This window comes from Lepidochelys kempii, chromosome 1, assembly GCF_965140285.1.
Source record: "Lepidochelys kempii isolate rLepKem1 chromosome 1, rLepKem1.hap1, whole genome shotgun sequence".
NCBI lineage: Eukaryota > Metazoa > Chordata > Testudines > Cheloniidae > Lepidochelys > Lepidochelys kempii.
The window spans coordinates 275,401,857-275,416,450 of NC_136380.1; the positions used below are offsets into that span (position 1 = coordinate 275,401,857).

Sequence of the window (14,594 nt, forward strand, 5' to 3'; positions counted from 1 at the left end):
AACTAACAGCTGAAACCTCAAACTCTTGTGAAATGGAGTTTTGTTTTCTGGCTAGCCCATGTGTTTTGGTGTATGAATAGCTGAGCTGATTTCAGTGTGAGTTGGTGATGAACTTTTTAGTTCCTTTAAAATGAGGAACTAAAGTCAGTGAGCTACAATGGGACAGACAGTTATTGACATTTTTATCTGGATCTCTATTGCAGAAGCAACCACAGAAACAGGAAAATAATGTGCTTGCATTACGAATTTCAATCACTTGGCGACTCGGTAACTTTTGCTAACCAAGGAACTAAACACTTTTTATTTTGTCTTTGCTTGTCAGTAAAATAATTCATTTCTGAAATTTGCCAGTTGCTCCACCCTGCATTGTGGTGATTTTGAAACATCAAAATACTAGCAGATTAACCATAACAAATTCAGTTTTCATGATAGATGTCAGTAATACCTCAGGCAGAAATAGTCTTTTCACTTGGAAATGACTGCTCTCACTGCTTCAGTTGCTCGCCAGTTTTATCTTCTAAAACACAAACTGGGGATAATGACAGATTCTCTTGTAGTTTTCACTTTCCGTATTATTTTTCTGTGATCTGTATGATGAATTGTTTCTTCTCCAGTACAGCTGAGGTAAACTGTGCTATGTCTGTATTCAGTTCATTTTGAAGTTTAGTCACCTGATTTTGAAACTGGCTGATAGAGCAATATCTGGTACATAAATGTTAGTGAACTTTTCTTTTCGAATAGATTTTTGTCTGCATTTTCAAGATTTCATCAGTTTGCAGCCAGGATGTGTTGCCAACATTGGAACGATTGTTGGGAGCTGGCATCCTGTTAGAAGGTGAGCTGGACTTCACTTGATTACCTCTGCAGGGATCGATGAGCTACTGAAAAGCTGAAAGACAAAGATCATCCTGATTTTAATAGTTTTCTGGCAGTCTGCTTTTATTTTTTCCAGATGTCTATATAAAATGTCACCTGATAAAAATGTGCTTAGAAAAAGCATTTTACTGAACATTTAGGAACACTCCTACTTTCCTTGAATAGGGCTGGCTAAAAGGGTAATTGTGTGTAATAAGATTGGGAAAAAAAATAGTTGAGCACATGCTATTTTTATGCATCCGTTCCTGTTAGTTCTAACAGCATCAGGTAGCCACTAGAGCTGTGTGGGACAAAAATTGCATTGTCAGTGATGCAAGATCATGCTTTACTATAGTCGCAGCAGTAATAGAGAGATTGCACAACTACTTTTATTAAAGCAGTTTGTAGTGGTTGGCATAAAAGTCATTATTGCCAAATGTTGTTACAGCATGATGTGAGATTACTAATGTATTGCCCGGTATTTAGACAGTGATATCAAGATGTACTAGCTTTTGGTAAATTGACTTTATATTGGTGATCACTACTTATTAAAAAGAAAAGGAGGACTTGTGGCACCTTAGAGACTAACCAATTTATTTGAGCATAAGCTTTTGTGAGCTACAGCTCACTTCATCGGCTCATGAAAGCTTATGCTCAAATAAATTGGTTAGTCTCTAAGGCGCCACAAGTACTAATTTTCTTTTTGCGGATACAGACTAACACGGCTGCTACTCTGAAACCTATATTAAACTTATTGTAGCTGCTGAACAAAGGGATTATTGTGTTTAGTGACTACAGATCATCTGCACTAAGCTTATTAAAAAATTCTGGACTGGCTAAGGACATGTACTTCATTCTCAAGCATTTCTAAGAAGATAAGTAACTTCTACCGTCTACCAACTGCCACAGCCAAAGTTCCTGTGTTTTATTTATTTTGCTAACTCTATTCCTGGCTCCTTATTAGCATCAGCATTGAGCAGAAAATGAAAGGATAAAGTGGTACAAGGCAGGCCATATCTTCCCATCAGATGAAGACTGCAAAAGGATATGACTTTTGGGGGACAAAAGTTTGTTTTTTTTTATTAATCACATGCCTGAAAAGCTGGAAAAGATAGCAAAAAAATCTGGTGACCGAAGGATATATAGAATGCAGGTATACATTATGGGCCTCTTGTGATGCCTCAGACAAACTTCAGATCAGGTAGTAGGGTCAGTAGTTTGAGACGTGCAAGGTTATAAGGCCAAAAGGGATCATTATGATCATTTAGTCTTTTTCCTCTTGCATACATGGGCCATAGAATTTCACCTGAATTCAGGCCGGCTCTAGGCACTAGCAAAACAAGCAGGTGCTTGGGGCGGCACATTCCTAGGGGCGGCATTCCGGCGCCAGCCATGCTGCCCCTAGAAATGTGCCCCCACCACCCCAGCTCGCCTCTGCTCCGCCTCCGCCCTCTCCCGTGGGCGCACCGCTGCCGCTCTGCTTCTCCCCCGCGCGGCAAGCCTGGGAGGGAGGGAGGAGAAGCCGAGCGGTGACGCACTGGCGGTGGTGGAGCAGAGGTGAGCTGGAGCGGGGAGCAGTTCCCCTACCCCTCCCTTACTTCCTGCGCTCCCCCCCAACCCTCGCTCACCTCCGCTCTGCCTGCTCCCCTGAACACGCTGCCTCTCCCTCGCCTAAAAGGGAGGGAGGAGAAGAGGAGTGGCAGTGTGTTCAGGGGAGCAGGCAGAGCAGAGGTGAGCTAGGGCTGGGGGTTGCGGGGCGGGGGGGCCGTAGGAAGCAATGGGGGGAGGGAAATGCGGCACGCCTGGGGGAGGAGGCGGGGCCGGGGATTTGGGGAAGAGGTTGGGAAGGGGCGGAGTTGGGGCAGTGCCGCGGGCGGGGGGGGGCACGAAAAAAGTGGGGGCAGCCAAAATTTTTTTTGCTTGGGGTGGCAAAAATCCTAGAGCCGGCCCTGCCTGAATTAAGCCCCTAGCTTCCCATAGTAGCACAGAAGAAAAAGCTTTTATTTAGCTATTTCCTCATACCAAAAGGGAAGGCTTTTTTCCATAGTGGATCTCTGAAAACTGGACAGAGTCATCAGAAAGTTCAAGTTCAGCACATTGATACTGGCTTCCATAATTTCTATCCTTTCTCTTGAGACTGATTGCATACAATTTAAGAGGCCTCAGTGTTGTAGCAGTGTCAGTCCCAGGATATTTGAGAGACAAGATGGGTGAGGTAATATACTCTTTGGACCAACTTCTGTTGGTGAGGGAGACAAGCCTTCAAGCTACACAGAGCTCTTCTTCAGTTCTGGGAAAAAAGAAAAGGAGTACTTGTGGCACCTTAGAGACTAACCAATTTATTTGAGCATGAGGTTCGTGAGCTACAGCTCACTTCATCGGATGCATACCGTGGAAACTGCAGCAGACTTTATATACACACAGAGATCATGAAACAATACCTCCTCCCACCCCACTGTCCTGCTGGTAATAGCTTATCTAAAGTGATCATCAGGTGGGCCATTTCCAGCACAAATCCAGGTTTTCTCACCCTCCACCCCCCCCCCCCCCCCCACAAACTCACTCTCCTGCTGGTAATAGCCCATCCAAAGTGACAACTCTCTACACAATGTGCATGATAATCAAGGTGGGCCATTTCCTGCACAAATCCAGGTTCTCTCACCCCCTCACCCCCCTCCAAAAACACACACACACAAACTCACAGTGTCACAGCTAAATTCAATTTAGAACAGCTAGCACATGTGCTAAGGGGCTATGGAAAGTGAGGTGGTTCTTTCTGAAGAATATGAGGTACTGTATGTGTTTTCAGACAGACTTCAGAGAATCTGTGGAACCACTTACAGCACCTCACATAGTACAGAAGGGACCACCTCACCTTGAATGGCTCCTAAGCACATGTGCTAACTAATTAAGCTAAGCTATCTGTCCAACCTTGTACTTAGCTGTGACACTCTGAGTACATTTCCCAGACCTGAGGAAGAACTCTCTGTAGCTCGAAAGCTGGTTTCTCCCACCAACAGAAATTGAGCCAAAAAAGATATGACCTCACTTCATAGAATATCAGAGTTGGAAGGGACCTCAGGAGGTCATCTAGTCCAACCCCCTGCTCAAAGCAGGACCAGTCCCCAGTGTTTGCCCCAGATCCCTAAATGGCCCCCTCAAGGATTGAACTCACAACCCTGGGTTTAGCAGGCCAATGCTCAAACCACTGAGCTATCCCTCCCCACTTACCTTGCCTCTTAAATTGAAATATGCCTACTACATCTGTATTGACATTTAGCTAGTTTCCAGATGACGATAATTGCATCTCCACGCAAAAAAGCAGTTGTCTGTGTCCTTTGGCCTTTTTGCCACACCAGGTGTATTTACCAAATGGCTGGCATGACTGGCATTCATTACAGACATCAGTGTACACATATCTTCTCACAGCTGGATGGTTGGCTAATTGAGGCTCATTCTCAGCAAACTTCGGAAGAGTCACTTGACATGACATGCAAACTATTTCAGTCCTTATGTCTATATGTCTACACTATGAAATTAAGTCAATTTTATAGCAGGCGATTTTTAGAATTCAATTTTATACAGTTGATTGCGTATGTCCACACTAAGCCCATTAAGTCAGCGGAGTGCATCCTCACTACCGTGGCTAGCATCGATTTATGGAGCGGTGCACTGTGGGTAGCTATCCCACAGTTCCCACGGTCTCCACTGCTCACTGGAATTCTGGGTTAAGCTCCCAGTGCCTGATGGGGAAAACATTTGTCGCAGGTGGTTTTGGATACATGTCATCAGTCTCCCCGCTCCCCCTCCGTGAAAGCAAGGGCAGACAATCGTTTGCGCCTTTTATTCCTGGGTTACCCATGCAGACACCATACCACGGCAAGCATGGAGCCCACTCAGCTCACCATCACCACTGCTGTTGTGGGCAAGTCTACTGTGGGAGCTGCTGTGATCCAAGTAGCCAGTGCAATCATTTACGTTCTGTTATCAAGGGTAGTGACTTGGAAATGTGCAGGCCTTCTTAGATTTTAGGAGCATCATATTCCTGTCCTTTGTTGCTGGTGAAGAAGTCTTGCAGCCGTACAGTCTGGTCGGCGCTGTAACACCCCATAGCACTTCTGTGGTTGACACATGTAACATCCCCAGGGCTTTTGCTGTTTTGCCTTGGCTGAGGTACCTTGCCCTACCAGGGCCTTCAAGCATTTGACACAGAAGCACCTGCAGCAGCTGGCATTGCTACACAGCAGCAGCTCCTGGGTTCCTTTGCAGCAGATGGTGCAGTAGGACTGCTAGCTGTCCTCATCCATCGTGTACAGCTCCACCACTTCCGCTGCAACTCTGCTGTCCTGCAACTTTGCTCTCTTGCTCCCCAGCGACGTGCTCAGGTGATCCATTCTGGTCCTCCTGGGTGCCTTCACAGCAGATGGTGCAGTAGGACTGCTAGCCATCCTTGTTCATGGTGTATGTCTCCACCGCTTCCGCTGCAACTCTGCTCTCCTGCTCTCCTGCAACTTTGCAGCAGATGGTGCAGTAGGACCTGTAGTCGTCCTCATTAGACATGTAGCTTGGCCGGGGGTTCTGGGAACGTCTTCCCTGCCTGGATCCTAGCAACCTCTAGGGCACGCTGGAACTCTGCTCTCCTGCGAGCTGGACGTTTCTGCCTCAGGCTGCTTGACCAGCCGGCAGCACTGCCCGGTCGCACCTATCCCAGCCTACCCCTTTCTCCCATGGTTCATGAAGCCTGGACAGTCATAAGGAGCAAGTTCAACTATAGACTGAGCAAGTGCAGAATGGTGGTTTAATGTGCCTTTGGACATTTAAAAGCTCACTGGTGCTGCTGGTCAGACCTCAGTGCAACCAACATTCCCATTCCTTGCTGTGTGCTCCATAATATCTGTGAGAGTAAGAGGGAGATGTTTATGGCAGGGTGGGAGGCAAATCGCCTGGTGTCCGATTTTGAGCAGCCAGACACCAGGGTGATTAGAAGAGCACAGCAAGGCGTGCTGAGCATCAGAGAGGCTTTGAAAACCAGTTTCACGACTGGCCAGGCTTCGGTGTGACAGTTGTGTGTGTTTCTCCTTGATGCAAACCCGCCCCCTTTGTTGATTTTAATTCCCTGCAAGCCAACTACCCTCTCCCTTCAAAATAAAGTAACTATTGTTTTGAAACCATGCATTCTTTCTTTATTAATTAAAAAAAAATGAGATAACGGACAAGGTAGCCCGGGTGGGGTGGGGGAGGAGGAAAGGACAAGGCCACATGGCTTATTGTAGCCACACTAAAAATCACACTGTTTGAATGACAGCCTTCTGTTGCTTGGGCCATCCTCTGGAGTGGAGTGGCTGGGTGCCCGGAGCCTCCCCTCCCGTGTTCATGGGCATCTGGGTGAGGAGGCTATGGAACATGGGGAGGAGGGTAAGTGGTTATATAGTGGATGCAGCTGGGGTCTGTGCTCTTGTTGGCTTTCCTGCAGCTCCGACAGATGCTTCATTATGTCTATTTGCTCCCCCAACAGATGCATCATCAGGTCCGTTTGCCCCCTCATTAGCCTCAGCATCGCGTCCTGCCTCCGCTCTTCATGCTCACTTAATTCTTTCCTGGCCTCTGCCACTGAATGCCTCCATTCATTAAGCTGTGCCCTATCAGTGCGGGAGGACTGCATGAGCTTGGAAAACATGTCATCGCAAATGCAGTTTTTTCACCTTCTAATCTGTGATAACCTCAAGGACGGAGATGATAGGGGAGCGTAGAAATATTCTATGCTCTATGATTCTGGAGGGACTCCATGGTCACCTGTGCTGCTGAGTTCGCCATGCTGGCCAAACAGGAAATGAAATTCAAAAGTTCCCGGGCTTTTCCTGTGTACCTGGCTAGTGCATTGGAGTTCAAAGTGCTGTCCAGAGCGGTCACAATGGAGCACTCTGGGATAGCTCCCGGAGGCCAATACCATCGGTTTGTGTCCGCACTACCCCAAATTTGACCCTGAAAGGTTCATTTTAGCGTTACTCCCCTCATAGGGGAGGAGAACAGAAGTCAATTTTAAGAGCCCTTTAGGTCATTGGAACAGGGTTGGTTGTGTGCACACAGTCATTTTTAAATCAACCTAACGCGGCTAAATTCAACCTAAGCCCATAGTGTAGACCAGGGCTAAGGTAAATTCACTCGTTCCTCCTTGGAATAACCACTAGAAAGGAGATTGAAAGGAGATTATTCTGATTCTGTTCTAGTTAAGGGAAATCTAGCAGCTTGTTTCTTTCTAGTAATTTTTAATTATTATCTTTACCCTCCCCAAAAAAAGATTATTTTAACTGAAAGCAGAGATTCTACTTAGGCCCAAAGTCCAATTCCCTTAACAAAGGACACATATTACCTCCCACAATACCCTCCAGCTCATCAGTGCCAGATTTAATCTGGGTTTATATATGATGAGTGTTTTATGCAGCCCTACTCTGAAATTAATCTTTAATAGTTAATGATAAATTGAAAATAACAGTCATGGAATGTAATGATTCACTTGCATTAATATAAGATTAATCATAATGATTTAATATTATCACACTGAATACTTAATCGGCTAATAAAGGTTTGTCAAGGATTCTAAAAGACTACTGATCCTACAACAAATTACTAGAACATATGTATTTATGCCCCTGTCACCATTAATCTGTCCCACAGACTATTCTGTAGTATAGTTTTCCTTGTGAAAATTTAACTGTGAACAATGAGATTGTGAATAATCCCATGGGTTACACTTTAAGATATTTTTCTGATCCTGTTCCGTGAAAAGTTTTACAACCACTTTCACTATAACACAAATTATTTTTACTTAATTTGTTATTCATTGTAATTTAAATCATGATTTATTCTTCAAGTATTCATTTGGATGTAACCAGTAATTCTGTAAGAAGTGAATTTTAAGTTAGCATTAATCATTTTCCATTTATTATTTTACTAATAGTTATGTTATCAGTATTGAAGTGTAATGTTGAAAGTGCTATCAGCAGAAAAGCATATTATAAGTGCTATGAGTTATCTTTTTTCATTATATAATTCATTTGGCTTTCTGGAAATCATACTACTGTATATATAGGAAATTCTTTGTGGCTGCACAAAGTTTTAAAAGGGAAACATGGCCTATGTCATTTTTATAGCATTTAGTTATGAAATGTCACAAATTACTTGTATATAACGGAGACTAAAACACCTATTTTAATTTACTCAGTGCCACAAAACATTTCCACACAAGCCCTCTGATCAACACATGTAAGAATAGGAGTACTTGTGGCACCTTAGAGACTAACAAATTTATTTGAGCAAAACTTGTGCGAGCTACAGCTCACTTCATCGGATTCATACAGTGGAAAATACAGTGGGGAGATTTTATATACACAGAAAACATGAAACAATGAGTGTTACCATACACACTGTAACAAGAGTGATCAGGTAAGGTGAGCTATTACCAGCAGGAGAGCGGGGGGCTGGGGGGAGGTGAACCTTTTGTAGCGATAATTAAGGTGGGCCATTTCCAGCAGTTGACAAGAACGTGTGAGCAATGGGGCGGGGGGGGGGAATAAACATGGGGAAGTAGTTTTACTTTGTGTAATGACACATCTACTCCCAATCTTTATTCAAGCCTAAGTTAATTGTGTCCAGTTTGCAAATTAATTCCAATTCAGCAGTCTCTCATTGGAGTCTGTTTTTGAAGTTTTTTGGTTGAAGAATTGCCACTTTTAGGTCTGTAATAGAGTGACCAAAGAGATTGAAGTGTTCTCCGACTGGTTTTTGGATTAATTCTTGACGTCTAATTTGTGTCCATTTATTCTTTTACATAGAGACTGTCCAGTTTGGTCAGTGTACATGGCAGAGGGGCATTGCTGGCACATGATGGCATATATCACATTGGTAGATGTGCATGTGAAGGAGCCTCTGATAGTGTGGCTGATGTGATTAGACCCTATGATGGTGTCCCCTGAATAGATATATTCAGGGGACACCGTTGCCAACTGTGTCCACTGTTCCTCACACGTTCTTGTCAACTGCTGGAAATGGCCCACCTTGATTATCACTACAAAAGGTCCCGTCCACACCCGCTCTCCTGCTGGTAATAGCTCACCTTACTTGATCACTCTCCTTACAGTGTGTATGGTAACACCCATTGTTTCATGTTCTCTGTGTATATAAAATCTCCCCACTGTATTTTCCACTGTATGCATTCAATGAAGTGAGCTGTAGCTCACGAAAGCTTATGCTTAAATAAATTTGTTAGTCTCTAAGGTGCCACAAGTACTCCTTTTCTTTTTGCGGATACAGACTAACACGGCTGCTACTCTGAAACATGTAAGAATGTTTCTGAAGTATCAGGTAAGCTGTACTGGTTCCAAATTAGTTATTAGTGATAGGACTCAAATGATTATTTCCCTCTCATGCTTTGAGCACGCAAAGTGTTTTCTTTTGCTGAATGTACTCTAAGTACAAGTGAATTTAGTACTAATTAATGTGAGGTACTGAGTTGATAGCATGGGAGACACAAGGTGTCTGATTTTTCTCTCACACCAGCATAAGTTGTGAGTAACTTCACTGAAGTTAAGAGGAGAATCAGGCCAAAGGTCTGTAGTTAGTCTCAGAAAACTCTGTGCAGCAGGGCAAGCTTTTATCTGGTTCCCTGACAATGTGTCTTACCACCGTCTGAAGAGGGATCCATTCTATACATATGAATGAGTAGTACAGTCTGCCTGCACATTCAGGCCTTCCTACTACAATGGCGAACAAGGGTGACAGTTGGTGATGGATTTGTGATGTGGACAATGGTTCAGTAATAAACAAAAGTAATATTTTCAAAAGTGGCTAAATCACTTAAACTCAATGGGACTTACGCTTCTTAGTGATTTAGATGCTTTTGAAAATAGGACTTTGCCTAAGTGACTTCAGAAACTCTTCAGAAAATGTTACCACTAAGTACAGCATCCCAACTCATTTCAGATAGTTAGAAATTTCTAAATCTACAGGACTTAAGCTTTCCCCAGCCAGCCAAAGCAAGGGCTTATGCCATGTTATGATTCCTAGTCTGTGAACAGCCTCTATTTCCACTCAGATATCACTTTTTGTAGATAAACAAGTTAACCCTTTTCTGACTTCCAAAGTAATTGGGTGTATACAGCTCCACACACACCTCTTTTCTATGACAAATATACACTCAGCGGAAGCCTCCCTGTAAGAACTTGAAGGATTGGGACCTGGGACCATGGGGGATCTGTTCTACAGCTGCTGCCGCCACCTCAGCACTGGAGGGTTAGGATGTGCTCTTGTGGGTGGACCCTGGGGTCTGGGTTTGGTAGGAAGTACCACTCAGCAGGACCCGAGTGGCAGCCCCTCACAGCCCACTGATTGGCTTGAACCAAGAAGCCATGATGACAAGCTCTCTGAGCAAAAACATGGACTGACTGCCTGTCTCTCCTCCTAATCCTGCTTGCAATAGACCTTAGATTCTGGCTTTCAACTCTGGTTTGTCCTTGTCTGTGCTCTTCGACTGCTGTCTGTAACCAGGCTCCTGATCTCCTGGTAACCGGAAACTGCCTGCTTCCTGATGCCTGACCCTCAGTCTGTCCTCTGGCCTATCTTGGATTCCCACCTCCAAGTACCTGATTTGGGCTGACTCCTGCTCTGACCACTATGTCTGACCACCTTCATCCTGGTCATGGCACTCCCTACCCCAAAATATAAAATCTGCATCAGTGTGGCCTTTGCCCACTCTATGTACCTGGAAGAAAAATAGCTGCAGATATCAATAACATCAGGTTACAAAGAATATCCTTAAATTGGGTAAACGCTCAGCTACACATATGACCAGGACCAGGATTGGTTCGTTCTTCCACTTGAGATTAGTAGGTGGTGGTTGTGGTGGAGAAATTTGCAACAAAGTACTTGTTACTTTCTTCAAGCCTCTCACACACCTGTTTTTTGGTGATTAAGACCAGAAACTCCAGCAAATCCTGTGCTCTAGACACTAGGAATATAATCTGACTATTCCCAATGACATAATTTAGTTCCTGCTTTTCCAAATACCCCTGTAGTATTACGTGTCCAGCTCTATATAAGGAGGTGAGGACCACCATTAGATTATTAAAAAAAAAACCAACAACACTTGTTGCAGGGATTTTTATTGTATAAATAATAAAGTTTTTTCCATAGGATATCGTGACAATTTTGGTAAAGTTCATACAAAGGGCATCAAACTCATTGACAGCTGAATCGACTAGGTTGGAGTTTCAATACCAAAACTCTTTGCGATGACATTCTCCTTTCCTCTCCCACTCTCTGAAAAGCAAACTCCAAAAACCTTTTTTAACATTGAAAACCTCCAACTTTTCAAGCATTTTTCTGAGGAGCACATTTAATTACTTAAAGAGTTCTCTGACAGAAGATAATGATAAATTCTGTGTAGGCTTATTTAATTCAGGGCTGAGGATGTGAGAAGAAAATGTCAGTTATAATGGAAAGCTAATCACATATGTAACTATGCTGAAAGACCAGTCTTCACTGGTGAGATTTTCAAAAACTTCCAAGTGAGGCGTATGGGTGCCTAACTTCCATTGAGTTTCACTGGGACCTGTGATATTCTAGCTGCTGAACTGCAAACAGGGAGAAAAGCTGTTTTTCTTCTTCTCTTTGTGTATTTCTGTTAAGAAGAAACAAGTTATGATTTTCACTTACAAACCTGAGAGCTCCCACCTAAAATTACCATTTTTCCCTTTGCAAGAATATTTGATACCACTTAAGACTATCAAACAAGGGACTTTCTCCCCTGAAAACTCTCTAAAATTAAAATGTTTAAACAAAGATTCGAGTTTTAAATTTTCGTAATATTTGTTGTACACCAAGCAAATTCTTCATTAAACAAAAAATGAAGTGAAGTTACCTGGCAACCAAACTCAAATTATTATTATGTTGTGGTAGTGCAAAAAAGTGACATTACTCTGAAGTTACAATATCCCTTATATTGTAAGCTCCTTGGGGCAGGAATTCTTGTTTTTCCCTCCCCCAGGACCCAGGACAATGGGGTCCTGGTCCATGACTAGGGCTCTTAGGTGCTATGGTAGTACAAATAATTATTATTAATAATAATGCTGGATGTTGAATTCTGAATCAGAACTAACTATAACCCGTTATCCAAATATGCCCACTATATATTGTACATGTGGCCATAGAACATGGTCTGTAAATCTTTAGAATGCTGCAGGGCCAATGGTGCAGCATGTTCTTTATCTCTGTTGTGACAGTTGCTGTTAGTACATGCCTGACCTAAATTGTTTCTCCAGGTGCTGTCTGTGTGATGGGTTTTCCCAGAGTTGGTAGAAAACATGTCTGAAATTGTCACATCAGATCCCAACCCTGTTGCCACAATACCTCAGCATATCCCAGGTCTGTGTATATTGGTGTGATAGTGCTTATGTCGGGCCTCATCTTGCAAATACTTGTGCACATAGCAACTTCACTCTGTGAACGGATCTGTTGAAGTAAAAGGGCAAGACCATAAGGGCCAGTTTACACAATGCAACCAACTGATTCAATACAAGCAAAATTACAGATGTTTCCTGGATCAGGCCCTTAATAAGTAATTCAGTATTAGAATATTATGGGTACTCAATACTTATCATACCATCCTCTTCTGAATGCCAGCCTTTACTGTCTGGGAGCCTTTTACATACCTGTCCGTGTGCACAGAATAATCCAGAAGGTATATATTTCTTAGCCACTCTCTTCCTACAGAACCTCTTATCTAACTGCCAGGCTTAGCTTTTAAATGTTACCGTGTGTGTCATTTACCAAAAGAGATTTAGATATCTAAATCTTTAGCTATTTTTATAACATCTTTGACAAAACCATGTTTACTCATAGTGGGCCCAAATAAAAGAGACTTTGAGAAACTTCTTCTCCCAGAAACTTGAAGGGATACCACTCAGAGCCTTTCAGGATCCAGGTGGCAATGACATCACAACTGATAAATTCATTTTGAGACTAGTTTATAGCATTCTAACCTGAGTTAGTCTCATCAGCACATTGGACTAAACTGAAAAAGGACTAGTTGACTTTTTTCTGCATTCACCTCATGCCTCCTTATTATGGTCTACAGTGAAACTAGGAGTCTTGTTGCCATAAATCAGCTGCATGATTGTTGAACCAGTAAATTGAGAAGTTGACTTCAGCCCACAGTCACAGTTACATCTCTCTTTTGGTGTGTGTGCTGCTTCTCAGCAAAAGGATTGTCATGGTGCAACGGCAATAGATGTGTATCACTTTTTCACAGCTGCTAATTGCTGTATCTCAAGCTACCAAATTGATAGATATTACTCTGAATACTGCATAGTGCCAGCTCATTAGCACAGGGGGAAAAGGATAGCTTTATCTTTGTTAAAACATTTTAACTTATTACAAATATTTAATAATTAATAACAATTGACTTATCAGGAAGTACTGTTGAGACCAGTACTTGATATACTGTATGATGTTACGCATTGTGGTTTGGTAGTAGTGTATTAATTTGTCATTTCATCATCTGAGTATTTTTAAATAATTTAAAGTATGAATCTATGTCCTAATTTATCTTTAACTAATAAAAGTGTTCTTAATGATTCTCAAACTATTTGCCACCTTGACTTAACGTTTTAAGTCTGCTACATCTATCTTCTACTTGAAGCAGCTACTACCATGCTGTTTTTACAGTGATTTTACACTGAATTTTGCAGGGTTTTTTTTTTTTTTAACAATATCTATATTTCATGTGGTGGTGTTTGTAGGTTTTGGACTACTCATATTATACTGTTCTCAATTCTTTTTATATAGTGCTCAAGAACATCAGATGGACACTTTATAAACAGAAATAAATTAGAGTTCCCTTTATGCTGTGAAAACCCCTATGGAATGTTTATGCTTGAAGAGAAGAAGAATGAGAGTCTGGACAATCTGTTGCTCATTCAGACAAAATCAGTTTAATCATAACTATAACGAAGGAACTAAACAAACAAATTCTTAAGTTCTCTTCGCAGGAAATGTTCCTACTTCTGTCCCTGCCAAATATTCTGAGTATTTTGTAGCACTGTATTCAGTGCCTACAGTTTAGTACAGAGTGCAGTGTGTAAAGACTTTTGGGAGTACATTTTCTTCTGTGTTGTTGTTTTTTTTTTACATCTGTCACCAAATACAATCTAGTGTGTTCCCAAAATAGACTGTTTGTGCTTCAGGAACACTTTTCTGAGCATCAGGGATAAAGCTTCTCTGGTAGGGATGATTTAGCAGTACCTACAGAAGGGATAAACTCCATCAGAGGATGGGTAAATCACCCCAACCTTCAGTTTGGTGGTGGTAGAATTTGTAGTTCTGGAGTATAAAAATGCACGAAGTAGTTAAAAATAATGGTTCTTATAGTGTTTGGAGCACACTTCTAGCAGCATCTCAATGTACATTCCAGTATTGTTTTATTCAAGTTTCTTTTCATAAACGACCCTTTAGATTTCCCATGACAAAAGGAAATCAGAAATCTGCAGGTTCTGTTTAGACACTAACAATGTCATTAATGTAGGATGGTAGAGTTTAGAACCAATCTAAACTACAAAATAGTGGCAATTGAAAGATCATCATTACTTTTACAGAACTAACAAATGCCTATATAAGTTGTGTTCCTCTGTTGGATGTTTAGCATTATCTTAATTATTGCTGGTAATAAGGGCTATTCATACCCTAAT

The 14,594-nt window shown here is 42.2% G+C and overlaps 1 protein-coding gene across 6 annotated transcripts in view; it reads left to right on the forward strand.

Moving 5' to 3' along the window:
• Positions 1 to 14,594, forward strand: part of MGAT4C (MGAT4 family member C) — a 685,173-nt gene that overhangs the window by 332,568 nt on the left and 338,011 nt on the right. The window contains exon 1 of one of the 6 annotated variants that reach the window (XM_073331147.1): positions 763 to 835. The exons of the other annotated variants lie outside the window; for them this stretch is intronic. The gene's annotated coding sequence lies outside the window, so the exon portion shown is untranslated. Of the gene's footprint in view, positions 1 to 762; positions 836 to 14,594 lie in introns of those variants that run through there. 6 annotated transcript variants of the gene reach the window in all.